The sequence below is a fragment of the Cimex lectularius genome, unplaced genomic scaffold (assembly GCF_000648675.2).
Source record: "Cimex lectularius strain Harlan isolate CLEC.00 unplaced genomic scaffold, Clec_2.1 scaffold3, whole genome shotgun sequence".
NCBI classification, from domain to species: domain Eukaryota; kingdom Metazoa; phylum Arthropoda; class Insecta; order Hemiptera; family Cimicidae; genus Cimex; species Cimex lectularius.
The window spans coordinates 71,394-95,088 of NW_019392688.1; the positions used below are offsets into that span (position 1 = coordinate 71,394).

A 23,695-nucleotide genomic window follows, 5' to 3' on the forward strand; every position below is an offset into this window, starting at 1 on the left:
AAACAATAAATATTTTGACTTATTCTTTACAGGTAATATCCACGGGTATTTTTTTCATTATATATATGTGTAACGTTCCCATTTGATGGAACCTTACAAATTATTGGATAAAAAGGGAAAATAATCTAAAAAAATATATAATTGAAAATAAACGAAGATATATCAATTCTCNTTTCCTTTAATAAAAAATAAAAAAAAAATTATATAACAAAATTAATTTAAAAAAATATATTTTTTTTGTAAATCATTGTCTAGAAACATTAAAACTATGTCTGACGAAAGCGTAAAGAATTGTTCGGGGGAATCCTTTCATAAGGGCTTTACTAAAGATGAAAACATTCAAAAGGCCATAAATGACGGTTTAAAATCGGACGAATTCATTAGATATACTAGAAAACTTAAGGATAAAATGTGGGAATATTTATCTCAAAGTCCGATTTTGTCTCCCCGACTCTCCAAAAAGGCGAAATTAAAGACTAGGGACACATTTTTAGAATTAATGGACAAAGCGGTCGAAGAAATGAATCAAGAAAAGGCCCAAGAAAACCCTCAAGAATTTAGCGAATCCCCAAGAATTAATAGAGACATAAGACATCCTTTAGACATTAACTCTGAAAACCAGTCCGATAGAGACATCCCGGCTTCAAAAAAAAGATCATTTAAGAACCAACGCGTAAGCACAAGTAGTTCATTAGAAGATGATCGCAAGGGAATTCAATTTATTCCAAAATTCGATAGTGATTCCGATTTTGAATCCGACAAGGTAATGTCAAAACTAACCGAAGAAAAATACATCCGGGCCGGAAAATTACACAAGTCCTTGGTCCAAAAAATTAATAAACTTCCTAAATTGGCCCTTAACGATCCTGAATCAATTTTAAAATTCTTGGTTTCACTCTATCCCCTGTTATGTCACTACAAAACATTATGTTCAGAAATATTGTTTATAATTGCAGAAAATTTACACGGTTCGGAATCTCATGTTATCCATCGCGCCGCATTGAACAAGAACATTTCTTTTAAAAATTTGAGAGACTCATTCTTTAGATACCATATCTCCCCTCAACAAATAATGGAATTAAAGGCAAAATACTTGCTACGACCACAATCACATCAAGAATCCTTACGCGCTTATGTTGACTCCCAAATTAACTATGCTAAGATTTTCGGGGACACTTCAGAAAAAGAAACAATTAAAATCATATTAGAACGTGTGAATCCTAAGTTCCTCAGCCTGATTGGCACAAAATTTAAAATCTACACGATAGAACAATTATACAACGAAATTTCAAAAATCGAACTAATTCTCACAAATCGAGAGCACAGGTCATTTAGAGGCTTTTCTTCCAATGAATCAGACTCAGATTATGAACGCTTTCGAGTATCAAATCGGCGAAAAGATTGTCACGACAGGCGGAGGATACACTGCGTAGGCTTGAATCCCGAAGAAAATGCTAATTTTCAACGAGAAGCTCCGAATCCTATTCAGAAATGTTTCCCTGTAAAACAAAACAAGAATCGTTTAAACGATCCAGTTCGCGTTAAATACAAAACTTGTCCGAATTGTGCCGCTAATTTTTCAATTTCCGAATCCGAATATGATGAAAATTCTTGTCAAGAGCGTGAGAATAGGAAAGTCGTAAACAATTTTAACAGGAATGCAAATCCTTTTGACAATAACATAACGTGGAACAGAAACAATAGGTCGACCCACAGAATTAACTTTGTATCACCCCGGAATATATACAAACAACCTACCTATTATAATTCCAATCCGTACACAAATTTTAAAAAATACACAGGATTCCGAGAGCCCTATGACACCCGAAAGCATAATCAACAACACCATACTTTTCGTCAATATCCTCAATTTTACCCACAAAGATTTCACCCGGAGGCCATTAACCGAAATTATCAACAGAAAAAAGGAAATTATTTCCCAAAAATTGACAATTATTTCAATCAGGTTAAATCAAAACCATTTAAAATGGAAGAGGACATTTCGAAACCTTATTATTCAAAAAACGGGAACGGTGTAACGCGGCCAAATTGGAGATAAATAATGATACGTCAGAAATAAGGAACTATAGGGGACTAGACTACAAAACAATTAAATATATCGTCAAGAAAATTAATAAAATTGAACAGAAATATTTACGGGGTACCATTCCTAAAAGTGGAATAAGTTTATCAGAAAATTATGAAGATAAAGTGGGGAATATCGGTATTATCAAAGTAACTATAAATAAAATTTTGAATCCCAGAGCACTTATAGATTCCGGAGCTAGTTGTAGTTCCATTAGTTTAGAATTGTACTCGCGTTTAAGAAATTTAAATTTAATCAATTCAAGCGATGAATTTGCCCCAAATATTAAATTAGTTTCAGTTAATGGACAAACATTCCGACCAAAAATAGGTGTGGTTTTAAGCATAAAAATTAATTCATATTCGTGGAAATTTCCCTTTTTAATTGTTCAAAATTTACCCATACCCGTGATCTTAGGATATGATTTTCAAGAATGGTCCCAATTGACAGTATTTCCCAGTGTACAGGGTTATTTTTTTGGATTTGATAGAGATAATATTTTTCGCTTAAAAAATTTAGATTCAATTATTCATTGTGCCGAAGTAAAAGAAATAGATCTACCTCAATATTTTAATAGTATTTATCCTGACGTTCTAACTGAAAAAATTGGAGAAGCTAACAAATTTGAATTAAGATTGGAACTAATCGACGAGGAACCCATTCGTACGCACGCGTATTACACTAATCCACATCAAAAACAAATAATACATGACATATTACAAGATTTAGTAAAGCAGGACATAATCGAAGAAGTGGTTAGTAATTATTGTTCTCCCTGTTTTATAGTCAAGAAAGGACAGGAAAATAAATACCGACTCGTAGTTGATTATAGACGACTAAATGAAAAGTTGAGATATTTCGATTTTCCCATTCCCCACATAAAATCAGCAATAGACCTGTTCGCTAATCATAAATACTTCTCTTCTATTGATCTCAACAAGTCTTTTCATCAAATAAGATTAACAAAAGATAGTAAATTTTTAACAGCATTCACAGACGGAAAGAAAATGTATCAGTTTAAAAGAATCCCATTTGGTTTGAAAGTGGGATCACAAGCAATCAGTCTCCTCATGTCTCAACTATTTCATGATATGTCATTTGTCTGGGCCTACATTGATGATTTGATAATATTTTCTAAAACCTACGATGAACACATAGAAAACCTACATACAATTTTCAGACGTTTACGCGGGGCGGGATTAACAGTCAATCCTAATAAAATTCAATTAGTAAAACGGGAATTAAAATTTATGGGCCATATTATATCTTTTAATCGAATAAGAATTGATCCCAAACGAATTAAAGCCATTACAGATTTGCAATTACCTCGTAACCTTAAAGAGTTGGCATCTTTTATCGGAACTATCAATTACTATAAACAATTTATTCATCAATTATCAGAAATAGCTTTACCTTTAAATAAATTGAAACGAAAAGGAGCCGCTTTAATTTGGAAACAAGAACATACGAAGGCATTTCAGAGAATAAAATCCATAATATGTTCTGATGTAATTCTTAAAATCCCTGATTTTTCTTCACAGAAGCCATTTTGCGTTTTCACCGACGCTTCAGATGTTGCCATAGCGGGCGTGCTTTTCCAGGAAGAAAATAATAAATACTATCCTATCGCTTACCTCTCTAAAACATTTAATAAACACCAAATTAATTACAGCACAATCGAGAAAGAATGTTTAGCAATTGTATACACAGTTCAGTACTTCTCTAGCTACTTGAGCTATAACAAATTCATTTTATATTCCGACAATGAAAGTTTGAAATGGTTATTCAATAAATCTAATGAGATTAAGGGTAAGTGGGGTCGATGGATATCGTTTTTAAAAGGGTACGACTTTGAAATCAAACATATTCCCGGTAAAACAAACCTTATAGCAGATTTCTTGTCCAGGGCGTCTCTCCATCGCGAGGAAATTCCAGAAAAGTTTGAACAGGAAGTAGAAGAACGCACGGGATACGGATTGACCCATGTTTTACAATTTCCCGAATTATTTTCTAGTCTTTCCCAATGGCAATTAAAGGACCCCATCCTTGGTAAAATAATAAAAAATATAACAGAAGGGAACCCTCAAAATAGATACTCTTATGATGGGAAGATGAAACTATTGTACTACCAACCCCATTTTAAACAGAACAAAAGAATTTGTGTTCCTGCTAACTTGACCGACATGATTTTCAATTATTCACATTGTAGCACTTTTGGAGGTCATTTTGGTATTCAAAAAACTTTAAAACAAATAAGAAAATATTTTACTTACCCAGAACTAAAAAGAGATGTCATTGCTAAATGTCGTAAATGTCTGGTATGTGCTCAGCATAAATTCAGCAATAATCGGAAAGTCGGAAAAATGCAATCTGTGGTTGAATGTAAGCCAATGGAGAAGATGTACATTGACTTTTGCAAATTGATAAAAAGTATACGCGGTAATTCATATGTTTTCCTAATCGTTGATTCTTTTAGTAAATTTGTGTGGGCGATTCCTACCGTGGATCAGACAATCACAACCGTAATTCATGCCCTTGAAAATTTCGTATTTGCCCAGCATGGTCTTCCTCAGTTTATAATATCAGATAATGCCGCTGTCTTTCGATCCCCTATCTATAAAAATTTTTTATTCAGATTAGGTATAACATATTCAATTCAAACAAGCTATCACCCTGAATCCAATATGGCAGAACGATACATCAAAAACATAAAAACAATGGTACGGTTGAATTGCCAAGAAGATCCCGAAAATTGGGACAAATTTTTACCTTGGTTGATGTTTAATTTAAATAACTGTGTTCATGACTCTACAAAATTTTCCCCTTCTGAAATATTTCTCGGTAGAAATGGTAAAGGGCCATTAGAATTAAAATGGAACATACCCGATGACTTGACAAACCCTAACCAAACAAATCACGATGCTAGATGGAAAGAAGCCTTAATCAATCTGCGTAATGCCCACAAACGTTGTGCCAAGTACTATAACAGAGGACGCAAAAACCCTACCATTGGCATAGGTGACCAGGTAATGCTGAGAGTATTTCACATATCTAAATCTAAACAAAATATAAACTTCAAACTACAAAAGGTATACACAGGACCTTTTAATGTAAAAAATATCTTGAATAAAGTCTGCTATATTCTTGAGGACCCGAACAATTCGAACGCACTAAGGAAAGCTCACATCACACAAATAAAATTATTCAACAATGTAAATAGACATAACAAAAAAAAAATAAATAAATAAAAAATTAACCTATTTCATTATTTATTTTAAAATCGATCAATTCCTTAATAAAATTAATTAATTAATTTAATAATAANTTCCAGAAAAGTTTGAACAGGAAGTAGAAGAACGCACGGGATACGGATTGACCCATGTTTTACAATTTCCCGAATTATTTTCTAGTCTTTCCCAATGGCAATTAAAGGACCCGAACAATTCGAACGCACTAAGGAAAGCTCACATCACACAAATAAAATTGTTCAACAATGTAAATAGACATAACAAAAAAAAAAAATAAATAAATAAAAAATTAACCTATTTCATTATTTATTTTAAAATCGATCAATTCCTTAATAAAATTAATTAATTAATTTAATAATAATAATTTATATAAAAAAAAAAAATTTAAACTAAAATAAAATATAATAGTAATAACGATAAATAAATGAATTATTAATACTGGTCATAACTTACAAAAGAACAAATAAAATAGAATAAACAAAAGGTTAAATTAAATATTCATCTTAGTGAAAATAGTCTTGAAATTAAAATTTTATACAAAACAAAACTATGTCCCATGTTTACATTCTTATCCTGTCTTATGGTTATTTCTAATCCATTCCAAATTTACCATATTCCCGTGCTCCAAACATTATATCCTATACTTCCAGCCTTGTCGAGTGCCAACGATTCAATCCCACGACAAACAGAAGAGGGAAGGGGCATAACATATCAATAGAAGACCCACGTCATTCTGTACCAGGGGACACGGACATGGTTTTGAAGAGGAACATCCCACCTCAATCGGTACCAAATTTTAACAGGAATGCAAATCCTTTTGACAATAACATAACGTGNGTACCATGGCTGAAATGGACTTGGCCTTGAAGAGGAACGTCCCACGTTATCCTGTACCAGAGCAGACATGGACTTGGCTCTGAAGAGGAACATCCCACGTCATTCTTTACAATGGTCGAAAAGGACTTGGCTCTGAAGAGGAACATCCCACCTCAATCGGTACCATGGCTGAAATGTACTTGGCCTTGAAGAGGATCGTCCCACGTTATCCCGTACCAGAGCAGACATGGACTTGGCTTTGAAGAGGAACATCCCATACAATACCGTATTTGGAACAATCCTATCAATAACAAATTTTAGGACACATAATAACTAACAAGAGAATTTAAATGTCAAATATTTATTGTAATTTTGCGAGTGCAAGGTATAATTATTATTTTGAAACCGATTTTCAATTTTAAATCAACTTAGGTAAATCATTTTATACTTGTTCTTAATTAGTCTGCAAATTAGTCAATATATTTTTAAAATAAACAAATAAGTAAATAAAATAAAATATATAAATAATAAAAACATGCGAAGTTTGGAACGATAAAAAAAAAAAAAAATAATAATAAATGATAATCTAAGAGTTAATATTAAAAGTTTTAATTTGGAAGAAGAATAGCAGATGGCCCTATCAGCACATACAACACTGGCCGTGTCCTGCCGCCGGAGTCTTAGAAATTTTGTAACGTTCCCATTTGATGGAACCTTACAAATTATTGGATAAAAAGGGAAAATAATCTAAAAAAAATATATAATTGAAAATAAACGAAGATATATCAATTCTCTCCTTACAACAAGCCAATAAGGTGCACAGAGGGAGGGGCCAAAGGAGTAAGAGTTAAAACAAGAAGAGTCTTGAATCAGAGGTCAGACTGAAAGGACCATATTGAGAAGGGCCAAGCTGTGTTTTTTTCAAATTAATTAGTGGAATTTTATGTTATAAGAAAAAGCGTTCCAGGCCTCGTAAGGTGAGCCTTCCCTTTTAATTTACCTTCAATAATAGTTTGTTTTTGTATATTAATAATTAGTTACTTTCAATTTATTTTGTATTTTAGAAAAGGAAGAATTTTATTTTATTTTATATTATTATTTCAAAAGAATATTTTAATAATTTGTTTTGGTTTCCTTTGTGAATCATAATGAACCCTCATTTTAAAAGAATTTGTTTATTCTATTTTTTCTTCTGTTTGAAACAAAATTAAGAATATTTAAATAATTTGTTTTGGTTTCTTTCTTGAATTCTAATAAATCCTTATTTACAAAAGTAATTTGTTCATTCCATATTTTTTTCCTCCGTACGTGACATATGGATACACAGCTCTGATTTTATGTATAGATTATATTTTTGTCTTTATTTAACAAAGAAACTGAAGGTTTCCGTTTCCTTTTTCACTATTTTGATAATTTCAGATTTTCTTTGTAAGGCTAGTCTCATTGATTTGGTTGAAAAGGCTGGCAAAAGATGAAAAGTATTTTGTAATAACTAAATGTACATTCTGTTGAAAAACATAATAATTAGGGGCGTGCAGGTAGATTATTAGAAAAAAGACCGAACTTACCGTTGCAGTGACATTTTTGTATTATTTTTTGTAAGTTTAAAGTTAAATCCCTGTCAAATATGGTTTATTTTCGAAGTTTTAATAAGAAGAATGTTATAACACTGGCTTTATCTTATTTTCATAAATAATCGCTGCTATGAAATATGCAATAAGAATAAGCTGTAAAAGTCTTGTATGTGACTAAGATAACAACGTCATTGTTTATAAATATAATAGAATAATAATAGCTTAAACTTGATTTCCTTCCACCATCTTCCTGGTATCGTTAATTTTGCCTGTCAAGACAGGTTGTAGGCTATAGGTGCACTATGTTGCAGACATCAGCAGTAAATCTCACACAAGCAAACTAATCTATCAACTTACTGTTCAAAATAAAAATGTTTCATTTATTAACTTGTCATATCATGTGCTATATATTCGATTCATACCGCCATGAAGTTCAGTTTGTGGTTTGCTTGTTTATTTTACAGTTAATAAATATTTTTGTGGCCCAAAATTGTTATGGTCTGTCTTTTTACGTCTCCAACACTTTTTTTGTTTTGTTTTGGAATAATTTTTCCTGGACGAAATTATAACAGGCCGTATATTTAGACGACCCTACCATTCCTCGGAGACGTTTTATTTTTAATTACGCCTCCGTCCGTGACCTTTGGACGTAAATATTCCATTTTACCCTCACGGCGAAAATACGCCGCCTCGAGGCTTCACGCCTTTCCGAACGGTTTACGATATGGAAGTCAAATATTTATTGGCCCGCAGATGCGGGCGCAGGACGGCCCGGGGGCGCTGTTATCCCAGACCTACAATTCAAACACGATTTCGCATTCTTTTGGAACATCACCTGCCGCTAATGAATGATGTACATGTACATACTACAACAATCGGCGAAAGCCGTCGTTCAAGAGCTAGTAGAATATACAAAGTGAAATATCAATCACGGCAAATAAATAACAATGGCAAATTACTCATGGGTTTGTACAATATAACAGTCCCAATCATTTTCCCATATCAAAACACGCTTTAAATTCAATGAAAATTAAGTCTTTAATTAATCAAGTGTGTCAAAATCCATTATAGTATGTGGTCCGATTGACCAAATAACTTCTTTCAATTAATTAATCTTTATGTAAGGTATTGGCTGAAATGCAAAAGCTAGTGTCACGAAAGAGATTCGAACTCACGACCTTCGGTATGTATTTCACAAATATGTGTCAAAATGTTTGAACTGTAAGTGTTATTTGATTGACAGACCGAAGATTATTCACCATTATCGAGATTTATTTATTATTTACTAATAATGTTCTATTTGCACTAAGTGCACTAAGTGTTTTTGACAATTATTTTTTTTAAATTGTATGATCTGCAGTCGAAATGTAGCTTGAACTTCTCCGATCATTTTTTCTGCCCGAACTTATGAAACTTCCATTGTCTTAACATGAGAACGATCGGATATGTACGGAAACGTCCAACTTACAAATTTTTAATAAAATTGCAAATGGTACAATTTAAGTTACTGTACAAAATGTTTTTTTCACAAAATCAGAAAATGGACATCGGTCGTCTAATGAGAGATTTTTTAAAAATCTAAAATTTGATGAATCTGCAGGTTGATGACCTACGATCACATTTTTCTGCCTAGACTCATTAGACTTCAATGGTCTGGACAGACAAAAGCCGAAACTATACTTATACACAGGATATCCCGTGAACAGACAACAATGCTTCAGACATCTTACATGTCAAATTGGGCTGAAAAGCCCCTATTGTCCAAAGCCCAATTCTCGATTGCATTCGAGATATTATTTCAATTTGCAGATTACTTCAACCTTTAACATCTTTTCCATAAAGTCCCTACTGTCTGATAAAATGTTGATCTACTTAAATTTGATTATAACAATGAAAAGAACCACTATGAGATTCATTTTTTATATTGTAACTTAAGCAAACATAATACACAATCAGCTTAATTTATTTAAAGTTGTTGTTTTCCCATACGTTCAATTTTGTACCAATGAGTCTCGATGGCTTATTTCGTTTTATAATAGAAGTTTCAAAATCTCAATAACTAAGATTTTAACCAACTTTTACCAATTAAAAGTTAATTTTACAGTTTTTTTAGAAACTTCTAAATGATATTTCATTTGCCCAAAGTTACAATAAAAAAGACACACAGAATTTTCAATACTCTACCCTTGGTATTGCTCGTAAATACCTTTTACGTAAATACCTTCTTAGAGACATTTTTTCTTTTTTTGCTTACGTTTAGAATAAAAAAAATATTTTAGAAAATCTCATAGGATACGTAATGTTCTTTTCATTGGTGTAATCAAATTCACAGTAGGATGAACATATCATGAGACAAGAGAGATTTTACGGAAGTTTGGAGGTGGAGCTTGACACTTACCATCATGCTTTTTACCAGATACCTGTTTCTATTAGTCTTTCATAGTCTTGTCCGCCAAAACTATCAGTCTAAAATGATCAGAATTAAAAAATTACATACTTATATTGCGGAAAATTAAGTGCGAAAAAGAGATATCGTAAATCTAAATGGATTTATGTTTTTTTTGTTTTTTTTCATGAAGACAATTTATCCTGGATGTTGGTCTTTAACCTGTTCCTGTTGGATGTAATTTGGTTTCCACTGGAAAGGCGTTGTGCCGAAACGCGTCCTACTAAACAGCGAAAACAGGCGGATCAGATACGACCAGGTCTGATCAAACCGCTGATAAAAGTACATCACGATGTCCGTTCAGCGCAATTTAACTAGAAACTTTGGCTAATGCAACGAGGGAACAAGTTATAAAAGTCATGTGTTTAATTTGTATTATTAGGCAGATCAATTAATTTTGCCACTATACCAATTTCAGTCAGAAATGACAGATTAAGAAAAACCTTGATCTATTTAGCACACTTTTTATATAACGAAGTTGCTTTAATTAAGACTTACTCTTTTTACGAGGGATAATTTATTTTCTCTTAATGCATTTTTTCTAATCGTCTAATGAAGCCTGGATAAGCATTGCACAGACCAGAAAAATCGGCTGTAACCGCAGTAATTTTTTTGTTTTGGACGATAAAATAAAATGACAGGAAAATTTTTCAGTGTCGAAAAACTCGAGAAAAAAAATTATTTGTTTTGGTGATCAATTTCGAAGATATACGTTACAAGCACTGACATAAATTTTACGATGGGTTATTAATCAATCTCTGGGAAATTTATTTATCATTTGGACCGACTGACAAGGAAAATACAAAACGACCAAAATTCCCCTCTAAAATTTACAAACAACTCGCCCACATGTGATTTGTTAATAAGGACAAATGGGTTAAGATGTCCACTTTGTCCAAAATTTGGAGCCTGCTTTATTCTCAAAGGAGTTGTAATGGAAAAAAAGTTAATCTCCTTTTTATAATACGGAATTTATATCTTGATTATCCTTTTTTTGTAGTTCTATAAGATCTAGAAATTTTTCTTGGTTAACCTACTAATCTACTACTTATACTACGACACTATCTTTCAATTTTACTATTCAATTTTACAATTTACAAAAATGGTAATAGGAAAACTGTAAATTTAGAATTCGTTTTCAGAATATCTGTTCATTATAAATACATTAATGGAAGCAATGTTGTTGGTGTACTTCCAAAATAAGCTAGTTTTACTAGACGTAAGTAATCCATCGTTTTCTAAATGTTTGATTTATTTTACTGCATATTCTTGTTGTATTTGTTGTTTTTTGTTAAAAAGGTATTTGACTTTCTCTCCACTTAGAACTCTTACAAAAGGACAGGGACCAAATAGAGGCCGAGATTTGAATTTCACCGGGACCTACTATCAGGATAAACGCCATAAACCACATACAGACGTAGGCCGAAAATGGCGAAAAAGACAAAAACGGCGAAAATAAACAGGCCAGGGTGATTTCACTGATAAATCTTTAACAGTTTCCAGGTCAAAAATAAAATGATTTACACAAATTAAAGATGAACTAGAAGTAAAAAAGTTAAACTATGTTGGAAAACTGAAGATCGTTTATTGTATTCACTAGTTTTCCTGGCCCGCTTGACCAATTAATATCTTTCAATTAAGTAAGGTTTTTAGTTGAGATAAAAACGTCAATGTCACGAGCGGGATTCGAACCCACGATCTACTCGGACACTAACTTCCCATCTCAACCCCACCCATCCGAGTGTATCGAAGTCACGATAGCTCAGGTGGTAGAGTAGCGGCGTATCTAGCCGAAGGTCGAGGGTTCGAATCCCGCTCGTGACATTGACTTTTTTATCTCAACTGAAAACCTTAATTAATTGTTTATTGTGTTTTTTCGATGGAGCATCAACTTATATATAATAATTACGCCATAAAACACTTATTTCATATACCAAATAATCGTTATACTTTTCAGTTGTGAAGAATTATTTTCTTCGCTCTTGTAGACTAATACAAATAATAATAAAATCTTTGGTTTTTGCTATTTCTTACTTTTCAACAATGCCAGTGCATCTTAGAAAATCTTGTCTTTTACTAATTCCCAAAAGTTTCTCTGCACTTCTCAACGTCATTCTTCAAGCGTAGAATCTGTAATATCGAGATTGCTCGTAATGCCAATTTTCTTTTTCCACGGCTTCCCTTTCTTCCCAAACACTTTCTATTTCTTAGATTGTTTTGTAATAAAACAGGCGACGGAGGCAAAAAAGGATACGGAAGTCTTTGGCCTACATCCATAGCAATCATCCAATCCCAGGAGTTAATTGCGTTATTAACCATTTGCGCCAATAGGGTATTAACGAGTGGCACAGACTCACTGGTACTTTACATTATTATTTTAAAACCGAAACGTTTGAAGGCATTCCAAGTTCTATTTTCCATACCGGCCATGCTAATTGGTTGGTGCAAAATTTATTTCAACCTGCCTCCGCCGTTTATTAATCGAGTAAAACGACCGAGCCGGTACAATTACAGTTTTAAACGGATATCCATCATAATTTCAAGGATTCCAACGACAATTGCTGTTCATTAATTAAACACCAATTAAAAAAATAAAATTTTATACAAAAAACAGACAGTTTATAGGCTGACGAATGTTGTAATTATTTATTTCTCGAGGAATGAAAATTACACAGATGTCAAAATCTGATGGGGAAAAGAAGCCAGATCCAAGTCACTTGTGTCTTTTTAGAAGTGGACTAATGCCAAAGTGCCTTCCACACGCTAATTGTGCAGAAGCCTCAGAACGACTTTATAAGGCCAAAGGATTTAAAGTAAAAAGAAAAAAAATGTGTCATTGGCGAAAAAGGTTATTGGAGTCTAAAATTTAAACATCGTTTCTAATTGGACACAATAGCCAAGCCGACAATAAAATAAAACATTGCGCTTAGCACATACAATTAATTTATTATCAAACTGAGTTTGCATTTTCTGTAAAATAATAGACTTTTGGGTCTGTCAAGTATCGAGGAATGCAATTTCCTTCAATTCTGAAGGCCCTACCATTACTGATATGTAGAATTGTTAAATATTCTCCCGTTTATGATATGTATGTAGGGATGACATTTCGATCAAAGGGTCATCCAGAAAACACTTATTTTCTTAAAAAGGCTAACTTTGGAGACTAAATCGCCTCTTAGGGCATTATTTACCAAAACGCCTATAAAAATAATAACAACGTGGTATATATAATCTGTCCAATGACCCCATAAATAATTATTAGTTACTCGAAAAACTATCACTTTTTAGTGTGAAACTTTACTCTCAAGGAGCCACTTTCGTCGTCAATAAATCCTTGAGAAAGAGACGATATTACAGCTTGGCATTTTTAAGGAAATACATAAGTGTTTTCTTCACACCTTGACCGAAATCCTATCCCAATCATGGTCATTACACCTACTATGTATTGTATGCTTATGTGTAAAGGGCACACATAATTTGTCCAACAATTCCAATTTCGGGTTGTACTATTAGTAAGTTAAAATTCTGTTCAGATAATCAAGGTTTTGGTTGAGTTAAAAAAGTCAGTGTCACAAGCGGGATTCGAACCCACGACCTTCGGATAAATACGCCGCTGCTCTACCACTTGAGCTATCGTGACTTAGATCCACTCGGACACTAACTTCCCATCTCAACCCCACCTTTTGAATTTTCCCTCCTTTTTGCCATTTTTCAAATGTCGTGTAATCTATTTGATTCTCGGCGACAAATGAAATGGCCACGGAGAGCTTTAGTGAAGTATACTTGATTTTGCTTATTTCATTTTATAGCGCGTATTTAGCCGAAGATCGTGGGTTCGAATCCCGCTTGTGACACTGACTTTTTATCTCAACCAAAACTTTAATTAATTGAAAAGAATTGATTTGGTAACTTGCTATTTTATTTTTATTACATATGTATATTGTTTTCTATTTTGCTCAGTTTTTATCAATGATTTAAGAAATGTACGAAATTAATTACTACCAATATAGGAAATACATTTTGATAATACCATCTTGGAAAAAATTGTAGTTTTAATTAACTATAGCAATTTTATATGTCCGGGTTTTCCAGTTAATTACGAATTACGCTTGCTAGTGGGGTGCAATATAAAAAAAATTTGCATTTAAACCATAAAGTTGGAATTACAGTTTTAAGGACTTCCCAAGCCATTTAACGACGTTTGGAACAGTTTTATTTTATATTGTCTTAGTTTAAACATTCGCATTTATAGGCCTATGTGCTGCTCTTTTTATGTGACTAATAGCATACATTATTTCGTTACAACACGCTTTTAAAAATATTAAAAAGTATCCCAACCGTATTCAAGGAAATTACCCAGGTGAAGAGGACATAAAATTAAAATATAATATAAAATATTTTTACTATTTTTTTGCCTAGTGTAGAAGGTATACAAATACGGTACATTTTAGCCTAACCTTTTTCTCTATTCAAGTTTTCCATCTGTTTATATTGATTTATTTATTGCCTTTTAATTTAACCATCTTTTGTTTCAAAAAAACTTAATACGATTAATAGCCTATCTATTCACGTAATCGACAATGTGCATGAGGGAATATAACTTAAAAATCATCTAATATGATTATCCATGATATTGTACTTTGAAATGCATAATATTGATTGAAAAATACGACAATTTTTGTCCCCTACACAAATTGTGTTGACTTGCATAAATGTTCTGCCCTAGTTTGGGACATCGGGTGTCCAAAGACACAAATCCATTGTTATTTTTCTAATTATAACTATAAGTCAAAAGAGGATAAGCCGAGAGATAAACCGTTATAATGTAAAGCACGTGTAGTAAAACAGCAACATAGAATTCACCGATGACAAATAAAATTGTGAATAATGACCATTACTAACATGACAAATCTTAGCCGATTAGCCGTGTCACTGAAGATAAATGCGTGCCGATGAGTTCCAATACATGATCCACGTTCTACATTCAATTTATTTGTTGTTTTTGCAGCACATTTCCATATTTACCTTGATAAATTGTTAAGATTTTATGTATTCAACGTTTATCATTACAATTTATATTATTTACTTAATTTATGCATTTTTGTTTAGGGCGATTTGATTTTACGCAGTAGATGATGAAACATGGAGGCTTCAAGCGGGAAGGGTTTAAATTTATTTTAAAACAAATGTAATTTTGAACCAACAAGGAAAATAAAGGTTGAATTCTTTTCTAAAAATTTAGAAATCACCTATACTCCATGTGTTCGCTTCAATTGTGTCGCTTTCTCTGGGTTACTGTTTGTGCGTGACAATGACCCTTCCTTTGTGTATAACCGGTTGTTCCACTCTGGACTGCATGCCTCTTTTTGATTTTAAATTGGAACCTTTGTGAAATATGGTATTTGGCTTTCGAAAATGTTCCGATTAGCTATTTAGCTCTTGCTTCTAGTCTAAGCGCGTTTATATGCTAAAATTACCCCGCCGAGAATTTACCGGTGGCCGTTTCGTATCGCACCGTTGTATTTCTTAACGATTTCGAAAAAAGATCTAGGCTATTTCTTCATTGCAGTTTCACAAAAGCCATTTCCCGGTAAAAAAGGACACGCTGTTCACACTTGCGTTAAAATCTCGCGTTTCGTGAAATTTCTTTGTCAGAACCCTGGTTAATCATAGCGTTATCGACCGATTGCCGTTTCGCCGTAAGCGCGGAAGAAATTTTTAATCCTTAAGCGATAATATTGGAAGGTTTATCACACGCCTTTCTACTTCATCGACCTACATCGACCTACGAAATTAGACGGACCCATAATATCAGTAATACTCGAACGGTATATTTGACACTTTAAGATTCACATAGTCCAAATGGCCAGTTTATAACTCGTATTGGTTATTATCGTTAAAGTAGTATAAGTAATAAACTATGACTAATATGTTAACACGATATGTATGATGGTTTTATGCTGTGTATATCAATGTCTAAATGTAATTATGCGTTTCCAACCCAAGGGGTGTAAACATGTATACATACGTATGTATACTCGTTACGAAGAAACGAAGAAAATATTAAGTCATCAACTAAAAATACAATCATTTATCCCTTTTTCTTTAAAAACATAATTAATTATAATTCTTGAAATAAATATTTCCTTATTTAGCCATTTTTAAGTGAGGGGCAAATGCACAGTTGTATTGTGTTAAATGTGTTCAGGAAGGTTTATGATAGGTTTACGAATAGGTTTTGCTTGCTATTTATAAAGATTAATCGATTTTCTAAGCGTGAAAGTTAAGTAAAAAGGCATTAATATTATATTATGATATAATCACCTTTAATGTGCTCACACCACCATTTTCCTCATTCGAGAAATTACAGATTTCTTTCTTTCTGATTCTTTTGTGAACATTTCCATTAATAGCAATATACAGGTACACCTAACATCTTGCCGTGTCGTGCCACAAAACTTTTTAAATGTACAACCTTTTGCTTGAAAGCCTATAATATGTTTGATTGAAAAAAAATTTGCAATGCAGTTTCGTATTGCGTTGGTGTGTTGACTGAGAAGAAATCCGTAGCAAAAAGAATTTAAGTAGGAAATATATATCGAAATCGTCAAAACCCAAATAGAAACTTCATTCAAAGATTAGCATGATTCATATGATGATTTTACTTATAGTATTATTTTATAACCGATATCATTAATATAAAACTTTCCTTGAAAATCATGTGTCTGAACAATAGTTCTTAGCCTTTAATTACTAACGGAATATACGAAAACCGTTTATACTCACCGCCACTAAATATTCGTATTTCTATATACTATTCGTCTGAATGTATGAATACATTGTAAAGCCTATTGTATATCTTAGAATAAATTTCATAGTGAACTATTCGGCCAAATGGAAATTCCGGTGTGGACTAAATTTAGTTGGAAAAACTCTTGTTTATAAATCCGCTGGCTGCTGCAACAGTCAGGAGTTTGAGGATAACTTATTTCAGAAAGACACATTTAGGATGCGGCTTGAAATAGACTTTTAAATCCGACTGTTATCATACAAAATCTTGATGTATATTTAGTTAAGTCGATATGTTCAATGTGGGCTTAAATTTATGCAAATTAGGTCGATAATGGAGTCGAACAGTATGAAAATAGTATCACCTGGTTTTTAATTCCCACGGGATATGTCAATCTGGGAAGACAAGCACATCACTTAATCTCTTGAAAGTCGCACATTTTCTTTTTACCGGTTCGCCGAATACTTTTTGGGAACGCGGACGGAGGAAAAGTCGTGGGCTAGAAGCGCAGAGACGGACTGAAGTTTATAAATATATTATCAGACGACCCGTGGACCACGTCAAAGCTGCCCCACCGAGAAGAGTGGGCGGACTTAAAAAAACATCGTTACCTCTTGGTAATTAAACTGTTTTTGGATATTACAAAAATATTTTTGACTATTTGTCAAGAAATGGTATTTTTATAACGGAAGTTTCCGTCATTTAGGACTGAGCTAAGAATCATTCAAACTAAACAATCATTACTGATAATTCATCTAATGTGGCACTAAAGCATACCAGATCAAAATCCAACAAGATATGTTCATTAAACGTAAACCAGTTTCGAAAAATGTCGTTGCAACTTTATTTTATCCATCTTTTTTTTTTCTTTTTTTAACTAACCATATTTTCTATAAGATGCAGTGAGTCTAATGAGCTTGCATTTCGGATGTTACAGAGCAAGACTTTTATGGAAGAATTAACAAGCAGATTTATATAAAGCTAAATAAACCTTTTAAAATATCAAATATTTTTTCCCTCAGCTGACAATTTTAGCAGAAAAATACCAACTTTTAGTAGACTTACTAAGCCAAAGAATTTTTTTTTAAATTTCTAGTGGAACATTCTTGAGTGATGATAGACTGCAATTTCTGATTCGGTCATTCCTTTGAAGGATTTCTTTTTCATTCTATGACAAATCATTTTCTTGGGAGGTGCAAAAGACAGTTGATTACAGACAACACGCCAAATTTGTGAAACAAAACAATGCCAAAGGAAAGAAGAAAGGTCTTATACCTTTCGAACTATTCATTGTTTGTTTTTCGGCGCCGTATCCTTATTGCAGGACCAATGTCACGACTTACACCGGGAAGTCCTTGGGATGACCTTTGGTCTGAATCATTACGGCTTAACTGCAAGGCGTAAAACGACTAACCCTGAGCCTTGAGGACATCAATTCAGAGATGAAATTTTTCCGAAAGTCGTGTCTTTTACTGCGATTTCACATAAATTATTAGAAATTAGTAATGTGTACATAATTTTTTACAAAATATAAATATAGAATCGTTATCGTTTTATCTGAAAAATATAGTAGTTCATTTCCGTCGTACCAGCTACCTTCTTCCCATTCGTACCCGTAAACTCCTAGTTTTCTCTATTATTTTTTTTTTCATTTTTTTATTTTATTTTACGAGGGTTCGCAACAGCAGAGGTCATGCAAACCCTCGGGGTGTTTTTGAAAAAAACCCAGCGCAACGGTTTCGGCGTTGACACGGCGCTCATCACTATAAGACAAAGGTTCCGGGACCTGCATTCGAACCCGGGACCTTTACCTTAGCGAAACCGTTGCAGCCATCGACACCCGTTTTATTCTCCCACACTTTGACTTTTTAAGACCTCCTGTCATTGCAACTTAGCACTAGTTGCCCTAAATAAAAATTATTATTAAATCATCTGTATCGTTAAAACATAATTGTCTCTTTCAATTAATTATTCTTTCTTATTCTAATGACCTGATTGTGATGAAAAAGTTAGTGTCACGAGCGGGATTCGAACCCACGACCTTCGGCTAATACGCCGCTGCTCTAACCACTTGAGCTATCGTGACTTCGATCCACTCGGACACCAACTACCCATCAACTCCCAGCCGAAGGTCGTGGGTTCGAATCCCGCTCGTGGCACTATCAGTTTCATCTCAACCAGGACCTTATATAAAAGAATAATTAATTATTGAGTATAAGTGTAAAATGGATATATTTTGTAGCTTTTTTTTTAAACTTTGCAATTGCTATTGTTCTTATGTATACGAATCTAGATACGGCTATATTATGTAGTATTTTTATTCAAGGGGTTTTTAAGCCCAGCATAAAGTTAATTTTCTTCTTCTTAAAAATATAGTAGATAAATTCAACGCAAACAAACAAACCAAAAGACTTCTTTTCATCAACTATCACTTTTAAGTGTTCGAAGACTTATAAGTTTAAATAATCTCACAAATTGTCATCAGGATAAACAATCCGTTAAAACATATACGAGATTTAAGCGTATATCAAAATAAATTAAGGAGTTTGATATTGACAATTACTTGAGATTCATTGATGTTTTTCGACCTCAAGTCAGTTTACACTTTTGCGATATAAATTCAATCTTAATTGTTTGCAGCAATCGAAAAACACAAATTGGCGTCGGACAACACCTTAACACAAAAGTTGGCTAATAGTGCATTTTGTGAAATACGATTGTGGGAATTTAAATTAGTTGTGATACAGTTAATAAAAATAAAAACAGTGTAATGTAATCATTACAATGTAATAGTTACAAATACTAATTTTTCGTTCGATATAGGAGGTCTACATACAGTTTTGGCTTGTTCAACCTTAATTGTTTAATTTATTCTGTTGTGAACATAGATAATAACGACAAAACCAGTATAAAGTAATTTAGACAATATTTAAAAATACTAATTTTTTATTAGATTTCAAAGTGTGCCCCAATCTAGAGAATAAAAGTGGTTATCATACAAAACAGTCAAAAAAAGAAAAAAAAAGTTGCAAAGAAAGCTTAGTCAAGACACGTGAACCATTTTTCCGTATAAAAAATTCAAAAAACATAGATCCACCTGTCAGATGGAAATCAGTTCTCAGTTTAATATGAATGTATTCCAGGACTGAGATTAGCAAAAAAGTTTATTGAAGGACCATATCAGAAACAAACGGCAAAATTACTAAACCTAGGTACGGTAAAACTACTAAATCTACTAACATCTACAAATAAACATTTTTAATAAAATAGTATAATTCTTAATATCCTATAATTTTTTTTACATCGTACTTTGTTTTATGCAGACTTAAGCGCATTCATAGACTTTGCTGTGAGACATTTACGTTTTTTCATTTGAGATGGTAGTACATTTTATAGCGTTAGTAATTTTACAAAGTGAGTCCCATTGTTGGGAAGGTAAGAGGTTGGACATCCTTGGTAAGGCAGGACCGTTAACATTGTCTGGAAGACAATGGCGTAACTGTGCACGCGCGCTACAATCAAACCTCCGTGAATTCAATTAGCGGCGACACTTTTTAACGAAACGTGACCACAAGTCGGTTTTTAACTCGGCAATATTCTCCCTTTTTAAGTTGAACCAGTTGAAGATGAATGAAGGAGGGTCATAGCACTGTTGCGTAACTGGAGCTTCTAATACGGGCCCTACCTGCGAGGGGCAGCAGGCCAAAATTTGCCTGGCATCCCGAGTGCAAAAGTCTGTATTTCTGTACTCTGATAAAACTATTTGTAAATACAAGGCTCGTCAGACGATAATAGCTAAGTATAAGACCGTAATTGGTGGGCGGTCGAAGTAAAGTTACGACTGTACAATCTTTGCTTTTGACAACGGTCATTCGGAGGTGTGAAACTTAGCAGCCTCGGGCCGATGGCGTAGGTGAATTACGTTAATCCTCACCTCGAAACAAAATGGACAACCAATGTCCTAACTACAGGTTACACGGCATAATACATTCCGCCCCGAGCTGAATGATCCTTTTATGAACAGCGGAAAATTGCAATAGAAAGCGTAATAAAACGAAGCATCAAAACAAAGAATAATTGATCCAGTGTTGTGGTCCCATCCCATACAGTTATGTTTATTTAACTCTGATTTGATTAAGATTTTCGTGTATTGTAGTTTATGATTGAGTTCAAAATATTTTAAAAACAAGATCTTTAAGCGGTCTACTATCCTAACCATATTTTGAAAATTTAAAAATAGGGCTAAACTGTGGTAAGGACGGAATCTCTGTTTCTGGAATGATACAAATCTTCCAACTTGAATTTAAATAATTTGTTGAAGTCGTGGGGATCGGTCAAGAATGAGGTATTTTAGAAAAACACCATTTTTAATTTTTCTGCCGTTTCGACCTTTCTTCTGATCATCTTCAGGTCATAAAGAGTGGTGCTATTCTTGTGGTGTCATATTGGTTACAATAATAGCACCACACATACACTGAAGATGATCCGAATTAAGGTCGAAACGTCGGCAAAAAAATATAAAAAAAGGTCTTTTTCTAAATTCCTTATTCTTGACCGCTCCTGACAACTTAACAAATTATGAAACAACCGGTCACTAAGAAACACACATTTGAATTTAAAGAAAACAAGCATTACTAAAATAAAAATAATAAAAAACAATTTGACCTGACTATAAAATTTTTAAAAAAGCAAGAATTACGCTCCGGCAAAAACCAAAGTTTTGAGGTATATTGATTCAATAAGTGCATGATAGTGTTCGTGGTAGCTTGGACATTCCTTCGTCGTTCTAGTGTTTTTTGGTGAGGTGGGTTCAATTGGGTAAGTGTTTTGACGATTAGACAAGTCTGTTGGGTTTTAGTTGTTAGCTCGGATTCCCTATTGGGAAGTGTTGGGACTGATTTATTCAAATTATAAGGAAAGTAAGATAAGATATTCTCTAGACTCTCTAGGTGTAATTGATTTCATAGCAAAATGTCCGAATCTGGTGGAATTCAGGAATAAATGTATAGATGTGTTCAATGAGGGGACTTGGAATGCCAAATACAGTTATGTATCCTAAGCAGTCAGGTATCGCTACGAAATTTTTCATTGATAAATTTAATTATTATTTTAATTTAATGTGCATTAAACCGCAAATAATTTTACTGTTTTGTATTCATTGGAATAGTACTTCTTATTACATAGTTAAATAGGTAATTTTTTCACTCATGTAAATGTAGTCAATCCATATTATATTTTATTTATATTTTTTATTATAACTTTTTAAAATTTTATTTTTATATAAACGATTCATTCATTCTCTCAGGAGGCATTGGATTTCTAAATAGAAGTATAGTAGACTCTCGTTATCCGCGGGGGATTCATACCGCTGATAATACGAAAAACTGGAATTTCAGGCTTAGAATTCAATTATTATTGGGAAAAAATAATTCTTTCTTAATAAAATCACTTCGAATAGGGGATACAAAATTCCAACCATGAAAAATACATTGACTTTGTTGCAAAATGTAATTATTTACCGTCAACGATATTTTGCAATTTTGTTATTATAACAATGATTCGTTATAACCAAACCAGACTTCGTGAACGTAGGATTTTTCCTTCTTTCCTTTTTCGTATAATGCAAATTGTCTATATAGAATTTTATGCGCTTCTCTTGGCAGGAAATGCGGGAAATCTAGTTAATTCTTCCATAAATTCAAACTAGATTAAATTAAACTTTTATAAATTAGAAGAGAACTATTGTTTGGGTAAGACATGTTTGTATTTTATCTATCTGGATCGTGCGATCCTTTAAATACGCTTCAAGTACATTAATTTCCTTACAAAACAATTTATTTTTCCAAAGCATGCCAAACATATGCAAATATATGGCCTCGTAAAAAAGCGTCAAGGAAATAAGATAACCGGAAAAAATGACTCGAGGTGAAAGTGTTCGAACCGGGAAAAGTGTGAAATTCACGGTCTAACCATGCAATATTTTCTTGTGGAAAGAAGGAAATAATTATGTTAGAAAAAAAATTCAACGGATATGGAAATAAAACATTTACATAGTTTTATCCATGTTCATCTGCGTCAAAAGTCACCTGACCTCCCGGGACCTCGGAAGATGTACACACCTTGACTTTATACCGGTTTTCCATGAGCGAGACGGCACGATTTCTGCCAGTGGATTTATGGAGATCCATCCATGTCCAAGAATGGCCTATCACTAAAACCTAAAATTCCACGCGTGATAGACCTACAAAAACTCGTCGAGGCCTACTTTCTACACCCGTTTTCATATCCCATAGTTTTCAAATTATTTTCTTGGGATTTTATCGTGTAAAAAGAGAAAAAGCGGGGAAAACTCTCTAGTAGCGACCACTTTAGAAAGATTAACAACGTTAAATATAAGAATAAGTTTACTGAAAAAGCGAGGCAAAGCGGACATGAGAAAAAACTAAAATGATTTGGTACAAATTTGTTTTCATCTGGGATTTGCCATGGCTAGAAGAAACGGGACCTGTTAAGTTGGTCATTCTTCAAAACGATTTCTTGATCCATTTAACGGATTTTGCAGATGCTGCAGAAGGAAGTCTGAAGAAAATGACCATCCTGTACAGTTCCACGATTCAAATTAATCGACCATTGCCTTTTGCGACGAGATTTGCTCATTAGCCATGGTTTTAATTGACGATCAATAAAATTATTGATCAAATTATGATGTTTTGAATTTTGCAACATCTATTGTAC

General features: G+C 33.2%; 1 protein-coding gene across 3 annotated transcripts in view; it reads right to left on the reverse strand.

The window, feature by feature from the left end:
- Nucleotides 1-23,695, reverse strand: part of LOC106668483 (dnaJ homolog subfamily B member 6-B-like) — a 113,081-nt gene that overhangs the window by 34,161 nt on the left and 55,225 nt on the right. Inside the window, exon 1 of one of the 3 annotated variants that reach the window (XM_024225843.1) lies at nt 17,325-17,471. The exons of the other annotated variants lie outside the window; for them this stretch is intronic. The gene's annotated coding sequence lies outside the window, so the exon portion shown is untranslated. Of the gene's footprint in view, nt 1-17,324; nt 17,472-23,695 lie in introns of those variants that run through there. 3 annotated transcript variants of the gene reach the window in all.